Raw genomic sequence first — 6,965 nt, forward strand, 5'->3', positions numbered from 1 at the left:
AAAATTATATTATGTGAGCTAAACATAAAAACTAAGTCTATTTTTAAAAATCCCTAAAGTATATATTTTTGAAAGTTCTAATGTTACTGTCCACACTACAACAAAAAATACATAAATACATGTAATTTTGTTCTTGAAACATTTAATTGAAATACTGTAGAATTCCAGTCATTGCTATGGAGGACTGCTTCTACCGGGTAGTGTCAATATGGCCGACCAACGGCTACAGTGGAATACTCGTTTCTGATTGGCTTGAAGAGCATTCTAGAGCGTGCATTATGTAAAGGATAATCAACGTGGGGCTATGCGTTCTATGGAAAATAATGAATGACGTGGAAGGTGTGTTCCAGAGAACGCATAGAGCTCCAAGTTAATTATCTCTTTTATACCATGGCTATAAATGTGTTCATTTGCCGGTAGAAATTTGTTCAACATCCACTGAAGTAGCTAGAACGTTTACACTACAGTAGTTGCCATGGTAACCAAGCAAACATACTTCCTAGTCTAGCTAACCAAATCATCAGTCCTAGCTTGCCAGTTTGATTGTGCACAGCAAGAGTTCAGTACGTTTCCACCAATAGCAAGCGCGAGGGGGAAAAGACTGGGCTAGTTTTGAAGTTAAAGTAGATAACACTTGATAACACTTCCAGTTGAAGCTCGCATCCGCTACAAGACCATGGTGCTTGCCTACGGAGCTGTGAGGGGAACGGCACCTCCGTACCTTCAGGCTCTGATCAGGCCCTACACCCAAACAAGGGCACTGCGTTCATCCACCTCTGGCCTGCTCGCCTCCCTACCTCTGAGGAAGTACAGTTCCCGCTCAGCCCAGTCAAAACTGTTCGCTGCTCTGGCACCCCAATGGTGGAACAAACTCCCTCACGACGCCAGGTCAGCGGAGTCAATCACCACCTTCCGGAGACACCTGAAACCCCACCTCTTTAAGGAATACCTAGGATAGGATAAAGTAATCCTTCTAACCCCCCCCCCCTTAAAAGAGTTAGATGCACTATTGTAAAGTGGTTGTTCCACTGGATATCATAAGGTGAATGCACCAATTTGTAAGTCGCTCTGGATAAGAGCGTCTGCTAAATGACTTAAATGTAAATGTAATGTATAACTGTGATTCTAAGGTGATTTTGATCCCTGGTTAATGGCGAACAGTGAAGAGACCAGATAACAACTCTAGATACCGGCAATTCTAGAGTTTCCTCTGGGTTTCGTCTGAAGATACGTGACGCTACTAGCTAGCTTCTATTAATGTTAGCCGCGAGTTAGCCAACTCAAGTTAACTAGTGTCGTGGAAATATTGGTCCAAATATTTCTCAGATACCGGAACTTGTGAATTCAAATAGACTTTATTACAAAAGTAACAGAAGCCAAGCAATTCCATGGAACAACTGACCTCTCCAGTCTCAGCACTCTGCTTTTATACAGTTTTGCCCTTACATAACACACATGGACACTCCTCTCTTTGTAAATGATTAACACCCCTTGGCATTTCGCCACTATTATCTTCCTGTCCCGCTTCTGGCTTGTTCACACTCACTTCTGATTTATTTATGCTCATCTTAGATTATATTGGTGGCGTCACCATAGTACTAATACAATATTACATATACATGTTCCCAACATAAGTGTATGTCAAATATTATTTGATTAGTAAAAACACATTCTTATTGCAGATACATGGCTTGTGGTGCCTATATTAATTTCTGTTAATCCAGACCTGTACACTCCCATGGATTCTGTTTACATTTTGTTTTTAATTGTCTAATGGTTTCCGTTGATCCAGCTCTGTACATTCACCTGGGCTCAGCCTTTATTCTGCTTACACATGTCTACTAATTAACCCTATGTTGATTATGTTCACTACTTCTGGGAGAACAGTCTAGGTACTGGAAAATCTGGAAATTCTCCAACACTAGTAGCCAGCAGATCTGACACCTTACACTTTCTAACAGCTGCGCTACAGGGTCGGACAGGCCGTTAGCTTAAAGGGGAAATCTGCAGTTGCACATACATTTTTTGACCATTGATTCTTGAAGAATATATAATAAGTATAAATGCCTCCTTTCACCTTTATTTAACCAGGTAGGCTAGTTGAGAACAAGTTCTCATTTGCAACTGCGACCTGGCAAAGATAAAGCAAAGCAGTTCGACACATACAACAACACAGAGTTACACATGGAATAAACAAACATACAATCAATAATACAGTAGAATTTTTTTTATACAGCATGTGCAAATGAGGTAGGATAAGAGAGGTAAGGCAATAAATAGGCTATGGTGGCAAATTAATTACAATATAGCAATTAAACACTGGAATGGTAGATTTGCAGAAGATGAATGTGCAAGTTGAGATACTGGGGTGCAAAGGAGCAAGATAAATAAATAAATACAGTATGGGGATGAGGTAGATTGGATGGGCTATTTACAGATGAGCTATGTACAGGTGCAGTGATCTGTGAGCTGCTCTGACAGCTGGTGCTTAAATCTAGTGAGGGAGGTAAGAGTCTCCAGCTTCAGAGATTTTTGCAGTTCGTTCCAGTCATTGGCAGCAGAGAACTGGAAGGAGAGGCGGCCAAAGGAAGAATTGGCTTTGGGGGTGACCAGTGAGATATACCTGCTGGAGCGCGTGCTACAGGTGGGTGCTGCTATGGTGACCAGTGAGCTGAGATAAGGCAGGGCTTTACCTAGCAGAGACTTGTAGATGACCTGGAGCCATTGGGTTTGGCGACGAGTATGAAGCGAGGGCCAGCCAACGAGAGCATACAGGTCACAGTGGTGGGTAGTATATGGGGCTTTGGTGACAAAACAGATGGCACTGTGATAGACTGCATCCAATTTGTTGAGTAGAGTGTTGGAGGCTATTTTGTAAATGACATCGCCGAAGTCGAGGATCGGTAGGATGGTCAGTTTTATGAGGGTATGTTTGGCAGCACGAGTGAAGGATGCTTTGTTGCGAAATAGGAAGCCGATTCTAGATTTAATTTTGGATTGGAGATGCTTAATGTGAGTCTGGAAGGAGAGTTTACAGTCTAACCAGACACCTAGGTAATTGTAGTTGTCCACATATTCTAAGTCAGAACCGTCCAGAGTAGTGATGCTGGACGGGCGGGCAGGTGCGGGCAGCGATCGGTTGAAGAGCATGCATTTAGTTTTATTTGCATTTAAGAGCATTTAAGAGGCCACAGAAAGAGAGTTGTATGGCATTGAAGCTCATCTGGAGGTTAGTTAACACAGTGTCCAACGAAGGGCCAGAGGTATACAGAATGGTGTTGTCTGCGTAGAGGTGGATCAAAGAATCACATCATTTCTGTATACAGAGAAGAGAGTCGGCCCGAGAATTGAACCCTGTGGCACCCCCATAGAGACTGCCAGAGGTCCGGACAACAGGCCCTCCGATTTGACATACTGAACTCTATCGGAGAAGTAGTTGGTGAACCAAGCGAGGCAATCATTTGAGAAACCAAGGCTGTTGAGTCTGCCAATAAGAATGTTGTGATTGACAGAGTCGAAAGCCTTAGCCAGGTCAATGAATACGGCTGCACAGTAATGTCTCTTATCGATGGCGGTTAAGATATCTTTTAGGACCTTGAGCGTGGCTGAGGTGCACCCATGACCAGCTCTGAAACCAGATTGCATAGCGGAGAAGGTACGGTGAGATTCGAAATGGTCGGTAATCTGTTTGTTAACTTGGCTTTCAAAGACCTTAGAAAGGCAGGGTAGAATAGATATAAGTCTGTAGCAGCTTGGGTCTAGAGTGTCTCCCCCTTTGAAGAGGGGGATGACCGCGGCAGCTTTCCAATCTATGGGAATCTCAGACGATACGAAAGAGGGGTTGAACAGGCTAGTAATAGGGGTTGCAATAATTTCGGCAGATAATCAGATTTTGCAGCTCTTTCAGAACATCAGCTATCTAGATTTGGGTGAAGGAGAAGTATGGGAGGTTTGGGCGAGTTGCCTTGGGGAGCGTAGGGCTGTAGACCGGGGTAGAGGTAGCCAGGTGGAAAGCATGGCCAGCCATAGAAAAATGCTTATTGAAATTCTCAATTATTGTGGATTTATCGGTAGTGACAGTGTTTCCTAGCCTCAGTGCAGTGGGCAGCTGGGAGGAGGTGCTCTTATTCTCCATGGACTTTACAGTGTCCCAGAACTTTTTTGAGTTTGTACTACAGGATGCAAATTTCTGTTTGAAAAAGCTAGCCTTAGCTTTCCTAACTACCTGTGTATATTGGTTCCTAACTTCCCTGAAAAGTTGCATATCATGGGGGCTATTCGGTGGTAATGCAGAACGCCACAGGATGTTTTTGTGCTTGTCAAGGGCAGACAGGTCTGGAGTGAACCAAGGGCTATATCTATTCCTAGTTCTACATTTTTTGAACAGAGCATGCTTATTTAAGATGGTGAGGAAGGCACTTTTAAAGAATTACCAGGCATCCTCTACTGCCTGGATGAGGTCAATGTCATTCCAGGATATCCCGGCCAGGTCGATTAGAAAGGCCTGTTCGCTGAAGTGTTTTAGGGAGCGTTTGACAGTGATGAGGGGTGGTCGTTTGACCGCAGACCCATTACGGATGCAGGCAATGCATTGATCGATGAGATCTTGGTTGAAAACAGCAGAGGTGTATTTGGAGGTCAGTTAGGATGATATCTATGAGGGTGCCCGTGTTTACGGATTTGGGGTTGTACCTGGTAGGTTCATTGATAATTTGTGTGAGATTGAGGGCATCAAGCTTAGATTGTAGGATGACCAGGGTGTTAAGCATGTCCCAGTTTAGGTCACCTAGCAGCACGAGCTCAGAAGATAGATGGGGGGCAATCAATTCACATATGGTGTCCAGGGCACAGCTGGGGGCAGATGGTGGTCTGTAGCAAGCGGCAACGGTGAGAGACTTGTTTCTGGAAAGGTACATTTTTAGAAGTAGAAGCTCAAATTGTTTTGGTACAGACCTGGATAGTAAGACAGAACTCTGCAGGCTATCTCTGCAGTAGATTACAACACCACCCCCTTTGGCAGTTCTATTTTGGCGGAAAATGTTATAGTTAGGGATGGAAATTTCAGGGGTTTTGGTAGTTTTCCTAAGCCAGGATTCAGAAACGGCTAAGACATCCGGGTTGGCAGAATGTGCTAAAGCAGTGAATAAAGCAAACTTAGGGAGTAGGCTTCTAATGCTAACATGCATGAAACCAAGTCTTTCACGGTTACAGAAGTCAACAAATGAGAGTACCTGGAGAGTAGGAGTGGAGCTAGGCAGTGCAGGTTCTGGATTAACCTCTACATCACCAGAGGAACAGAGGAGAAGTAGGATAAGGGTACGGCTAAAGGCTATAAGAACTGGCCGTCTAGCACGTTCGGAACAGAAAGTAAAGGGAGCAGGTTTCTGTGCACGATAGCATAGATTCAAGACATAATGTACAGACAAAGGTGTGGTAGGAAGAGAGTACATTGGAGGTAAACCTAGGCATTGAGTAATGATGAGAGAGATATAGTCTCTAGAGACATTTAAACCAGGTGATGTCATCGCATATGTGGGAGGTGGAACAACATGGTTGGTTAACATATTGAGCAGGGCTAGACGCTCTACAGTGAGATGAGACAGTAATCACTAACCAGGACAGTAATGGACAAGGCATATTGATATTAGGGAGAGGAATGCGTAGCCAAGTGATCGTATGGGTCTAGTGAGTGGTTGGGCTGGCTGGGGATACGGCGTTTCAGACAGTTAGCAGGCCAGGGCTAGCAAGCTAGCAGTTAGCAGGCCGGGGCTAACAAGCTAGCATAAGTGCCTTAGAGGGACGTCGCGATGGGGGAAAGTCTGTTTTTGCCTCCTCCTTGCGGTGACGTCGATAGACCAGTCGTGGAATTAGTAGGGTTCCAAGTAGCAGAGGGGTCCAAGTCCAATTGGCAAAATGGGTATAGTGGTCCAAGAAACTGTCCGATGGATCAGCTAACAGTCCAATATGCTATAGATAGCTAGCAGGCAGCGGTTAGTAGAAGGTGTCCGGATATTGTAGCCGAGGAGTGGGCTTCAGGAGTAGCCCAGGAGCCCTAGCCGGGAGATGGGTCTAGCATAGGATAGCTCCAGGCTAGTTGGTGTTTGCTCTTGGACGGAAACGTTAGCCAGGAGTAGTCAACCCGGGTTGCGGTTAGCTAGCTGCCATGATCCAGATGAAAAGATTGAGAGTTTGCGGTAGGAATCCGGGGATATGGAGAGAAAAATAGGTCCGGTATGCTCTGTTTTGAAATGCATTGTACGAATTGGCGAGAGTTTTCCGAGCTAAAGGTTAGCTGATGACCACTAGCAGTGGTTAGCTGACTGATAGCTGATAGCTGGTAGCTAGTTAGCTAGCTATTTTCAGTTGAGGTATTCCAGTTCGGAGGTAAATAGAAATACTTTAGGAAAAAAACCAGATCCACATTGGGTGAGCCGGGTTGCAGGAGAGTGTTTTGAAGTTGAGGTTTAGGAAAAATATTAAAAAGAATGCGAATAAAAATATATATACAAGGGACGAGACAAGACAAAGACAAAGACGTCTGACTGCTACGCCATCTTGGAAATCTTTAAAGGAATCTTGGAATCTCATGAGCTTCGATCAACTGTCGTACCCCACCAGAACCCAAAATAAGCTTATTGTACGCCTTTGTCTGTAAAAAATGTAAATGTAAACAAACACTATAGCCCCAAAACTTGGTTAAAACTATGATTTTGATATCATTGACAGTCAATCCTTGCATCCATAGCCCTGTCTATGAATTTGAGAGTGGTTACATTTCTCCAGCCCCATCCCTCAGCTTTTAAGTGAAACAGTGAAAGGGAGCAGCTTTATTGTTTCAACTGCTGATTTTTACATTTTATTTAGCTAGGCAAGTCAGTTAAGTACAAATTCTTATTTACAATGACAGCCTAGGAACAGTGGGTTAACTGCCTTGTTCAGGGGCAGAACGACAGATATTTAGCTTG

This window comes from Salvelinus alpinus, chromosome 14, assembly GCF_045679555.1.
Source record: "Salvelinus alpinus chromosome 14, SLU_Salpinus.1, whole genome shotgun sequence".
NCBI classification, from domain to species: domain Eukaryota; kingdom Metazoa; phylum Chordata; class Actinopteri; order Salmoniformes; family Salmonidae; genus Salvelinus; species Salvelinus alpinus.